Raw genomic sequence first — 12,603 nt, forward strand, 5'->3', positions numbered from 1 at the left:
GTCTGCAGTTTTGAAACCTTTTCCCACCACCCCCACCAACTCCAGTGATTTTTGTCGTGGTTTGATATCAGCCTGGGATGGAGAACAATAAATCCGTTGTAACAAAAATTGATTCAAGGTTTTATTGAAGTGAAACGGACAAATCAAATAGATGTGAATTGTTCTTTGGCTATATTCCCGGTGTATTTCTTCCAGGTGCGTCTGGCTACTACTGGAGATTCAGGGCACCATTGACTCAGAACCCCTCTGCTTGGGTCCTGGCATCCTGAACTTATTAAAGTACAGAGTAAGAGCATGTGTAGTCCAGCTTGCACGCTTTTCAGATGAGAAAATCATGGCTCAAAGACATCCAGTAACACAGACCAGAACACAATTTTCCTTACTCTTTAGTCCCTGAACAAAAAGTAACAGAAAAACCGGCTTAACTGAGTTCAAGATGGGGCCGGTGGAGGGGGCAGCAGACAAAGAGGAACAGATCAAAGATCAAAGAACCTTGCAGCCTCCTGCTGTGAATTACTTTCTAGGGGGCAGCAGCACACTGCTCTTGGTGGCAGACTAGCTGAGATCCGGGAGTGGGGAATCACAGTCTCTCTTTGCGTGCTTCTCAGACTTCCACTCTGAAATTGAAGGAGTGGGAAGTGAATTTGCTTCCCAGAGGGGGGTGGGGTGGGGTGGGTGTCAGTAAAAATGCCTCAGGGGATGTGAAAAACAGCAAAGCTTAAAAATCTCAGTGGATCAAAAGTGGTCAGATGCATTACACTCAGACACCCCAGTTCTCCTTTGCTTCTTCCACAAAGCTGCTTTTCCCATTAGCACCTACACTGCTTTCTGTAGTCACAGACGCGAATAGCCTTGAGTTTCTATAGGGAAGATCCAAAGCCAACTGCCTACTGGACATTTAGAGGGCTAATGCTATGAAACCAGACACAAAAGCCTTGACACTGTAGTGTTAGTTCTGTGTGGTGAGACAAAAATTTCTGCCTGGCTCTACCTCAATAGAAACTCATGAGAGTCATCCTCTACTGGAAATAGAAAAAGCATCAATGTCACTAGCAATAGTGACTTGGCCAGTTGATATAGTGACTTGAAGCCTATATAAACCCAGAAAATACACATTTAAATGTTTTACTTAATTTCAAATATTTTTCCCATGGATTCCACATCTTGGCCCAAATTCTTACTATTACAGGAGACATGCATGTTCTTTTTATAGCCCATTTGATAATATTAACGGTCACCAATTGATAACTTGCCTTTATTCACATGATAAAAGGCATGTCTTGAAAGCTGTACATTTCTGTATCAGATCCTGGGATTCTGCCATTACCAAGTCTGCTGCTGGACAAAGACCCTGGCGAGCAAGAGCTGAGTCATCACAGTGGAGGTCATCTTTGCTAGGCAAAGATTTGTTCTCAGAGGCACAAACAAGTCCAAGCGAGCTTCATCAGGCTTGGTCCAGAACAACAGACCATCCACCCGAACCATAGGTCTGTAACAATAATAAGGAGCTGCTACCTGTAGGCAACTACTTCAGTTACCGACTGCTGCCCAACAAACCACACTAGAACACAGTAGCCCCAAACCCTTATGATTGACTAATCGGACTGTAGATGAACTAATATGAAAACTCACTTGGCTTCATTCCCTTGGCAGCTTGACAGAGCTGCAAGGTGCTGGGAGGCTTCACTTGAATATCAGATATCTCAGTCCTCCACCATGTAACAGCTTCTGACTTCTCATGTGGCTGAGCTGGGCTTCTCTACCGCAAAACGTTCACACTTCTTCCACGGCGTCCAGTTTCTAAAAGGGAGAAACTAGAAACTGTCCGTATTTTAAGGATAGAACTTGGAAGTTCTATGCTATTTCCACTTCATTCTATTGTCAACTGTGGGTAGTCATCTATCATGGATGCTGTAGCCAGGGAAACAAACACAAACAAGAATCCAGAGGAATGGCAAATGGATGGAAATAGAAAACACTATCCTGAGTGAGGTAAGCCAGACCCAAAAAGAGGAACATGGGATGTTCTCACTCATATTTGGTTTCTAGCCATAAATAAAGGACATTGAGCCTACAATTCGGGTTCTTAGAGAAGCTAAATAAGAAGGAGAACCCAAAGAAAAACATATAGGCATCCTCCTGAATATTAACCTTCATCAGGCGATGAAAGGAGACAGAGACAGAGACCCACATTGGAGCACCGGACTGAAATCTCAAGGTCCAAATCAGGAGCAGAAGGAGAGCGAACATGAGCAAGGAACTCAGGACCGCGAGGGGTGCACCCACACACTGAGACAATGGAGATGCTCTATCGGGAACTCACCAAGGCCAGCTGACCTGGGTCTGAAAAAGCCTGGGTTAAAACCGGTCTCACTGAACATAGCGGACAATGAGGACTACTGAGACATCAAGAACAATGGCAATGGGTCTTTGATCCTACTGCATGTAGTGGCTTTGTGGGAGCCTAGGCAGTTTGGATGCTCACCTTACGAGACCTGGACGGAGGAGGGTTTTCCTCGGACTTCCCACGAGACGGAGAGCCCTGATTGCTCTTTGGGCTGACGAGGGAGGGGGAATGGATTGGGGGAGGGGGAGGGAAAGGGGAGGCAGAGGTGGGGAAGAGACTGAAATATTTAATAAATAAATAAAGAAAAAAAAAGAAAAAAAAAAGAATCCAGAGGAATGCCTGGGATTGTAGCTGTTGACATCGGACAGCAGAACCCTTACCTTTCACAACTTAGAATTGCCTTCTTTTTATGGAAATGTAATTTCTAAATAGACAAAGGGGCTTAAATATTTTGTATAGCTTGGTTTTTCTAATTGTGGAGGGTGACTTTACCCTGAAAACTCCATGGTCTCTAATTTCAAGTTCACTCTTAAGATTAGCTAAGTCTTGAAATCTCATGGCTACTTTCCTCTCTTGTTTAATTGTTCTTTACTCTTTTCCCTTCCTTCTGATAGCTGTCTCTTCCTCCCTCCCCCTCTCCCTCCCTTTTTCTTCCCATCCTTTTCCCCTCCTTGCTTCCTCTGTCTTTTCCCTTTTTTAAAGTTTATATATTGATTCCTGTAGTTGAGAAATTAATTTATGTAATATATTCTGATCATGCTCATCCCCTTCCCCAAATCCTCCCAGGTCCTCCCTACCGACACACCTTCCCAACTCTACCCCTCTCTTTCTCTCTCTGTTAAAAAAAATAAGAAAAAAAAAACAATAAACATGCATGCATGTACACAGAGAGAGAGAGAGAGAGAGAGAGAGAGAGAGAGAGAGAGAAAACTAAAATATACAAACAAAAGGTCAATAAGACAAAAAAGTACCCAGACAAAACAGTATGAGACAAAAATCTACAAAACACCATTTTGTGTCAGCCAACTATTCCCAGACATGGGGCCTAAGTGTGGTTCATATACTCGGTGAGAATTTATTGGATAAAACTTACTTTTCCCTTTGCAAGTGTTATCAATTGCAAACATCTTCTAGGTTAGGGGTAGGAGACGGGGTCCGGTTTGCCACTCTGAGAGCTGGGATCCATCTGGCTAGAACTTGTGCAGGCTCTCTGCCTTTTCCCTTTTTAAATCCTAATCACCCCCTTATCCCCCCTTCCAATTTCCTTTCAAGTTTCAAAACAACATGGAACTAGGAGTCATAAGACCCGTGCCCTGTTTGATTGAAAACTGTCTCCCGTAAGCTTTTAAACACTTGGTACCCCATTGGTACCACTGTTTGGGGAAGTTAAGGAACCATAGGAGGTAAAATATTGCTGGAGGAAGTATGTCATCGAGGGTGGGCTTTGAGGATTTATAGTCTCACCCCACTTCCTGCTCTTTTGCCCCGCTTCCTGTATGTGGACAGAAACTTGCTTAACCAACTTCCTGCTACTACCACCTTGCCTTAGGCCCTGCCTTGCCTTCCCTACCATGAGGACTCTATCCCTCTGGAAACACAAACTGAAATAAAACCATCTTCCATAAGTTGCTCACACTCCTGGTGTCTTATGCCGCAACAGAAAAGTGACTGATGCACGTGACCTTCTCATCCTACCTCTGACCCTGGTGAAGTCAGCATTCTCTTGTTTTCAGACTCCTGGTCTACCTCACCAGGTTAGCAGAGACATGCTCTGAAATGTCCCTCCTATTTTTTTTTACATTATGAGATCCTTAATTGCCTTCTGCCGTGTACACAGTGGCACAGTTTAAGGGGAGTTTGACTAGCAAGAACTCTCTAAAACCCTGTGTGATTCCCAATGCCTCAAAACTTCTTCGTATTTTTCCCTTATAATTAGAAAGCATGAAACTTTTCCAGCTATAAGCCCTGTTTAATTCTTTGCCCAAGGTTAGCATTATCCCAGCTCTCTAGAAAACTCGCTGATGTCTACATTCTTCAGTCAGAAACAATATGAATACTAGGGCCCAATGTCAACAGGCATGCAAGTATAACCCTAAAACATTCTTCCCCAAAAACTTATGAGATAAGAAAAAGAGCTAAGAAGGGTTTCTCTAACAAATTTCTGCCCAAATAAAAGCATATGCACTAAGATTATGATTGCACAAAAACTGAACATAAAAACCCCTCAAAATAAAATTACTGTGTTGTAGTACAAGCGGCGAGGCTGCGTCCCCAGCACCCCGCCGCCTGCATGGCTAGCTTATGCCCCGAAATAATTACACAGAAACTGTATTCTTTTAAACACTGCCTGGCCCATTAGTTTCAGCCTCTTAACCCATTTCTAATAATCTATGTAGCACCACGAGCTGGCTTACCAGAAAAGATCTTAACCTGAGTCTGCCTGGAGTGGGAGAACCATGGCAACTCTCTGACTCAGCTTCTTTCTCCCAGCATTCTGTTCTGTTTTCTCTGCCTACCTAAGGGTTGGCCTATCCAATGGGCCTAGGCAGTTTCTTTATTAATAAGAAATCACTCCCACATCATTACTGAGAATTGAAGTGTTCATGTTGAGTGGGGAATTCCAATGTTTTTTAAGTTGATGCTCTATTGGTTTATGCATTTAAAACTGTATATACCATAAGCATTCCTAGTCTCCATGCAGCTGTACCACCCATCTCCTGTCAGATTCACTTACTCCTCTTTTCCTCAGTAGCTTTTTCTTGTTAGGAACAGACTCCAGTGAACATCCTTACCAGGTGAATTTTCACTCTGCACACGAGTTACAAAAACAACATAAACCCAAAATGATTTATTTGAAGAGTGGAGAGAAGTAGCAGCTATCAGAATGGAAGAGAGAAAGAAGAAAAAAGAGAATTCCAAGGATGGTCAAGAGAACCACACTGAAGTGTAGAAAACATTCTAAAGATACACTATGCCTTCACATACATTTTCTTTTATCCAGACTGAATTAGAATTTTTTTGTTTTGTTTTATAATAATTTAATTTTTATGTACATTGGTAGTTTTGACTGCATCCATGTCTGTGTGAGGCCGTCAGATCCTCTGGCTCTGGAGTTACAGACAGTTGTGAGCTGCTATGTGGGTGCTGAGAATTGAACCTGGGTCTTCTGGAAGAGCAGCCAGTGTTCTTAATCACAGAGCCATCTCTATAGTCTCCTGACTTGGAGTTTTAAGACCTGCAAGTCAGGATCTTGTTTGCTTGCTTGTTTAAGACAGCAGCTCTGCAAACAGCCTTAGCTGTCCTGGAATTCACTCTGTAAACCAGGCTGGCCTTGAACTCACAGAGATCCACACACCTCTGCCACCTGACTGCTGTGATTAAAGGCCCGTGCTACCACACCCATCAGAAGTCAGAATGTTGATAAAGGATGAACAGATCCTCTTTTGGTTGGACACACTGATTTACCCTTGAGGTAGGAGTTAGGGAAAAATAAAAAGAAAACTTGAGGTAGAAGAGGGAGATTGAAGTGAGCTCCAAGTCGCTGTGTCCTGGGAGCCTCTGAAGAGCAGTGTGTTAAAACACTTCTCTGAAAGTCACAAAAATCATCTGGAGAATCAGTGGTCAAGTCCTTGGAAGACATTTTGTCCCCAGACAAAAAAGAGTTCTTCTGAATGTGCCCAAAGTTGTCTCAATGAACATGGGTTCCCCATGCCAAAGTGTTTTGAAGTGTAAAATCTTCGTGTTTTTTTTTTCTTTTTTTTTTTTTCGAGACAGGGTTTCTCCGTAGCTTTTTGGTTCCTGTCCTGGAATTAGCTCTTGTAGACCAGGCTGGCCTCGAACTCACAGAGATCCGTTTGCCTCTGCCTCCCAAGTGCTGGGATTAAAGGCGTGCGCCCGGCTAAATCTTTGGTTTTTTTATTTCACTAAAATGTCAAGAATTTTCTCATCGATAGTGAACACATTTGGCATCAAATAGATTAAAAATAAAAGGCTGACAGTTCTAAAAAGAATAGCAGGAATTTTTACCTTTATACCTGTAGGGTTGATTCCAGGGGCACTTAGAGATGTGACAATGCAGATGCTGAGGCCCTATATAAAATAGCAGAGTATTTACAGATGGTTCATGCGGTCCTCATATATACTTTTTGTGGTGCTGGAAATGAACCTGTCCCATACATTTAATCTCTAGATTACTTATAGTAATTAATAATATGTAAATTCTCTATAAACAATTACAGTAGCTTGTTTAGGAAATAATAACAATATAAAGTGTCTCTCTATATACACACACATACATATACATATATATATATATATATATACATATATATATATATACTCAGAATAGCCCCAGCTCTTGTTTCCCTAAGATTTTTGACCCATTGGGTAGAATCCACAGAAACACAGCCCATAATATGTAGACTATAGTGGACTCTTCTGGGAGACAGAGGAAGACAGTGATGCTGATGGAACCGTTCATGTTTCTTAGGTAGATCCATCTTTGTCCCACCAAGCTGCAGCTGCTGCCTCCCTCTAGCCAGTTCCCCAAGTGCCAGCTGATTAGTGAATGTCCTAGGGTTTCTGTCGTTGTGAATAGAGGCCATGCCCACAGCAGCTCTCATAAGAAAACATTTAACTGGGGCTGGCTTACTCTTCGGAGGTTTAGTCCATTATCATCATGGCGGGAAGCATGGCAGCATGCAGGCAGACATGGTGTTGGAGAGGTGGCTGGCTGAGAGTTCTACATCCCGATAGGTGGGCCGCAGGAAGAAAGTGAGACACTGAGCCTGCTTTGAGCTTCTGAAGCCTCAGAGCCCACCCCCAGGGACACACTTCCTCTAACAAAGCCACCCTCACCCCAACAAGGCCACATGCCCTAATAGTGCTACTCCCTCTGGGCCTGTGGTGGCCATTGTCATTCAGACCACCACAGTGAGCAAGTCAGAATCTTCTCCCAGATAGAGTGGCAGCTTCCAGGATTAATGCCCGTGTCTCTTGAGCTTCATTTTCTGAAGGGAGATAGAATGGCACACATGAAATATTTGTGGCCTAGAAATGAATGTTAGCTTCAGACTGCAGTGAGGCTCTAAGATCTGCCAAGCCCCTGGGAATACACTGGTAAGACACAGCATGGATTCTGCTTCTATCTTTTGAAAACACGGTAGTGACTCTCCTGCCCATTGAAGGATGATCCTCACAAGCCTCTGCTGTCTTCTCGGCCATGTCTAAATGCTTTGCTGTCAAAGTGAAGCATCGTAGTCTGACATCCCCTTCAGAGCCAATGCCTACAGTCTGCCACAGCCATCTAACAGGAGATGCAAACTGATATAACACACGGTCTTAGTTACAGTTTCTATTGCTGCCATGAAACACCATGACCCAAAGGCAAAGCTGGGGAGAAAAGGGTTTATTGGGCTTATACTTCAGCATTGCTGTTCATCACTGAAGGAAGTCAGAACAGGAACTCACCCAAGACAGGATCCCAGAAGCAGGAGCTGATGCAGAAGCCATGGAGGAGAGTTGCTTACTGACTTGCTTCCTCTGGCCTGTTCAGCCCACCTTCTATAAAACCCAGCATCACCTGCCCCTTACACCCACTACAGTAGCTAAAATAAAACAAAAACAAAGCTAACTACAGTGGCTTATAAGCAAGTAAGTAAATTGGGATTCTCATCCATTGCTGGTGAGAACATAAAAAGGTGAAATTGCTTTGGAAATTGATTTAATATCTGATCAAAGGGCTAAATATAAGGCTTTTGTCACCAAGTTTGATGAGCCCAATTTGATCCCTGAAACCCAAATGGTAGAAGAAGAATTTAGTCCTGGAACTTGTTCTCTGGCCTCCACACACATGCTGAGGCATGCATGTGTCCATACACATGTATATACACACTAAATACATAAAAGTGATATTAGAAAATTAAAGTTAAGTGCAAAGCCAGCAATTCCATCCCTAGGTATATAGGTATATCCCCAAGAGATGTGAAAGCAAAGCCACAGGGGAGCTTGCACCCAAATGTCAGTAACAACATAGAGTGAAAACAGACAAATGTCCGTCAATGATTGGGTAAACAAAATGGGTTATGTCCACACAACAGACTGCTGATTGTCAAAGACAGAAATGAAGTGACAGGAATGGTGCAACATGGGAGAATCCTGAAAACAAGCCACCTGATCCAAGCCGGATACACTGTTTATTCGATTCCATTTTTAATAATCAAGAATGGAGAAACCCAGAGAGGAAAAAAATCAGTTGCACAGAGACAGGGAGGGGAGGCTTGCTAGGGATACTGGGAGTGACTTTTAGCAGGTAGATTTGCCAAGGGTGAGACACTCTCCTATAGTGCTGGGTTCTCTGGCAGAAAGGTCCTCACACAGGGCACCAATCTGCCGGGTTCTCTGGCAGAAATAGCTGGGGGGGGGGGGCGGCAGAGCTGGACCCTCTGGACTTTCCCTGGGGCTGAACAGGATGGTGAGAGAAACACACCCACTGAGTTGGGAGTCTGTCAAAGCAGGATCTGGTTTAATGGTACCAAGCAGGGACTTGCATAGGGTTGTGATGGGGGTGGAGAAACCTGGGATGGACCAAGGCTGAGCAAGAAACAAAGGGCCAATAATATTCTGCCATGCTAGAGGTGGCTGGGCAAAGGCAGGTCTAGGTCAGGTAGCCAGAGACAGTCTCCAAACTTGAGCTAGGCTCGGAAAGTTACACTTAGGAAGTTACACTGTGCCTCATGCCCAGGTCTCATGAGGCCCAACACTACAGCCCATCGTAATATTGCACATAAAACATTGGATATTCTGGGAACATTGTGTTCTTTTAATGGATAAATTGAATAATATCTAACATACCTCAAAAATTATTTTTTTATTTATTTATTTTTGATTTTTCGAGACAGGGCTTCTCTGTAGCTTTTGGTTCCTGTCCTGGAACTAGCTCTTGTAGACCAGGCTGGCCTCGAACTCACAGAGATCCGTCTGCCTCTGCCTCCTGAGTGCTGGGATTAAAGGCGTGCGCCACCACCGCCCAGCAAAAAAGATATTTTAAAAGTAAAAAAATACATTAATACGATATAGAAGAGACTAAAGTTAAAAGTAATTTTTTTTCTATCTACCTTACCATCTAAAGTTTAAGATTAGATCATTTTTAGCAGTTTCGAGTTTTATTTTGTTTTGGGTTTTTTGTTGTTTCCAATTTTAACATTAAATTATGTAATTATAGTTTCTTTTAAATGTAGCCATTGTTTCAAAATTATTTTTGGTATTGTATTCTGAAAGAGGGAAAAAATAAACTAACAGTTTTACTGTTCCCCATGGCCTCTCTCCTTCTGGACTTCCAAAATTTCAGTTTTTATTTTTGTAAGGCTTTTCACTTTTATCCTTTTAAGTGATATATTTAAGTCCTCTTTTTTTTTTTAACTTTGCCAATTTTTGACACCATTAAAGACCAAGAAGAAAGTAAAATGTATGCATTTCATGGTGAAAAACTACAAGGGAAAAAACCCCACCAGAGTAAATCTTGAGTCCTCTTCCACAACATTGCTACATGCCCTACTAATTACACGCTAAGACCCTAATTGAATGTTTCTCGAAGATGCTTCAAGAATTGGCTCAGTGATAGTATAATTACATGAGAATTGATTGTAGTGGAAGAGAGTGCTGACTTTGATACCCGGGTGCCAAGAATGAACAGAACAAATTCTCTCCTCTGCCTCCTCGCCTCCATGGTATTTACTCAACAGGTGTTATTTGGTATACTCTGGAGAGACCAATTCTGCTGATGAGAAAGAGTCACGTGACTGCAGAGTTCAACAGGCAGTCACTGGGGGTGTCCTTTCCACCTGGAAAGCTGGCGATTCTTGAACTCTTGAGTTCGTGGGAGGGATGCTATACCCATCTAGAATCTGCCTGTATCCTGCTAACATTGTTCCTTAAATCTGGTTGCCATAGTGACGATCTTGGACCAGATGGTGAATAGAGGATGAGACACAATAGAAGGAAGAGAATAGGAAGGGAACAGTGGTACTAAAACATGTCCCAGTAGGGATGAGAGATGGCACCTTGGTTGAGAGCACTAGCTACTCTTCCAGATAACGTGTGTTCAATTCCTAGCACCTATGTGTGGTTCACAAGGACCTGTAAACCTAGTCTGAGGAGATCTGATGCCCTCTTCTGGCCTCCATGGGCACTATGTGTGTGTTCAATCTCTGGCATCTTGTAAAGTGGCATATGCCTGTAATCCTAACATTTGGGAAGTAGAGGCCTGAGGATCAAGAGTTCAAGGTTATTCTCCACTATGTGGAGAGTATGAGAACAGCTGGGCATTACACGACCCCAAAGCAATGCTCAAACTCAACATGCTCTGGAGAATTAGATGCATTAGATAAAGTTTTTCCTAGAGAACAACCAGGGAGTGTGCAATTATCCAAACCTGTATCCTGTTCATCCCATTTGGGGTTATGCTCTCTAAAACTAAAAGTGCATGCCAAAAATATTGTACAAAAGTGTTCATTATATGATACGTTTAATACTTAAGGGAGATATACTCACCACCCCAAAATTGAGGCCTGATTATAGTATAGATTCAAACTAGAATGGAGTCTTTTAGATGATTTTTTTGTGAAAAAAAAAAAAAAAAAAAAAACTAAGCCGGGCAGTGGAGATGCAAGCCTTTAATCCCAGCACTGGGAGGCAGACGCAGGCAGATCTCTGTGAGTTCGAGGCCAGCCTGGTCTACAAGAGCTAGTTCCAGGACAGGCTCCAAAGCTACAGAGAAACCCTGTCTCAAAACAACAACAACAACAACAATAACCAATGAAAAAACTGCCTGCTTTTAACCCATGTCCTGATTACTTGATCGAGTCTGAATTCAAGTGTAATGGAATCAGTTGTTTAATGGAGGAAATTTCAAGATGGCGTAATACTCAGGCAGCGGTCCGGTTACTACTCACTACATTTATTGAGGCTTACAATGAGAGTTCAAGTCACAAAGACTGGTATGGAAAAGAGTGGATGGACCAGGAAAGCGAAGACCAGTGGTTCTCAACCTTCCTAATGCTGTGACCCTTTAAGACATTTCTCAAGTGGTGACCTCCGACCATAAAATTATTTTCATTACTACTTCATAACTGTAACTTTGCTACTGTTATGAATCAATCATAATATAAATATTTGGGGGGAGTTTTTTGGTTTATTTTTTGAGACAGGGTTTCTCTGTAGTTTTGCAGCCTGTCCTGTCCTGGAACTCACTCTTGTTTTGTTTTGTTTTGTTTTGTTTTGGAGACAGGGTTTCTTTGTAGCTTTGGAGCCTGTCCTGGAACTAGCTATTGTAGACCAGGCTGGCCTCGAACTCACAGAGATCCACCTGCCTCTGCCTCCCAAGTGCTGGGACTAAAGGTGTGTGCCACCACTGTCTGGCTTAATATTTGTGTTTTCTGATGCTCTTAGGCTATCCTTGTGAAAGGGTCATTTGATCCCCCAAAGGGGATTGTGACCCACAGGTTGAGAACCATTGGCATCAACAAAGCATCTACTCTCCTTAAAGAGAAAGCCCAGGTAAGGAGAACCCTACCACTTTGCACTGGCAAGAAAGAAATTGTCTTGAAGGCAAGATCCTCTTCCTGTCCAGTCAAATTCAGTCAAGAGGAGGAAGACTGAGCTTCGTGAAAATGCCACCAACGGGGTGTTGTCTGCTGGGAAATAATCACCTGGAGAAGTGTTTTCCCAGGTTTAGTCACCAAGGTACCCAGAAATCACTACAGATAAAGGAGGCCACACTACATCACCATCTGGCAACAGAGCTTGGCAACACTGTCCATATGGTCGTGAATTTACAGGCGTGAAATATCAAAAGTTACGGCGTCACAGAAGTTTGCACCAAAGTTCAAGAAGGTCACCGAGGCCAGGTAATGTAGGGCCTGTCGGATTTCTTGTAAGGGGGACCTTGAGAGGACACCCTGTGAAGCTGTGAAGGCAAAGCCCAAGGTGCAGTAAAGACCCCAGAACGTCGGCCATGTCAGGACCATAAGGTTCACCAGGAAAGCTGTAGGCACAGTGTGGAGCTGGCTTAAGGGGGCAGAACAGGAGGCGCGTAGAGTGACTGAAGGCTGCTGGAACACTAAGACTATCAGGAGCTCTAGATGCTGGCCCTGGAACTAAAGCACGTGGTACTTGCTCTGCTCATGTTCAGTTATACTTGGTCTGCTCATTCCCCACTGTGCTCCCAGTCACAGCTTCACGGAATGAGCTTGTTTATT

This window comes from Alexandromys fortis, unplaced genomic scaffold (assembly GCF_014885135.2).
Source record: "Alexandromys fortis isolate MF-2015 unplaced genomic scaffold, M_Fortis_MF-2015_v1.1 scaffold_10, whole genome shotgun sequence".
NCBI lineage: Eukaryota > Metazoa > Chordata > Mammalia > Rodentia > Cricetidae > Alexandromys > Alexandromys fortis.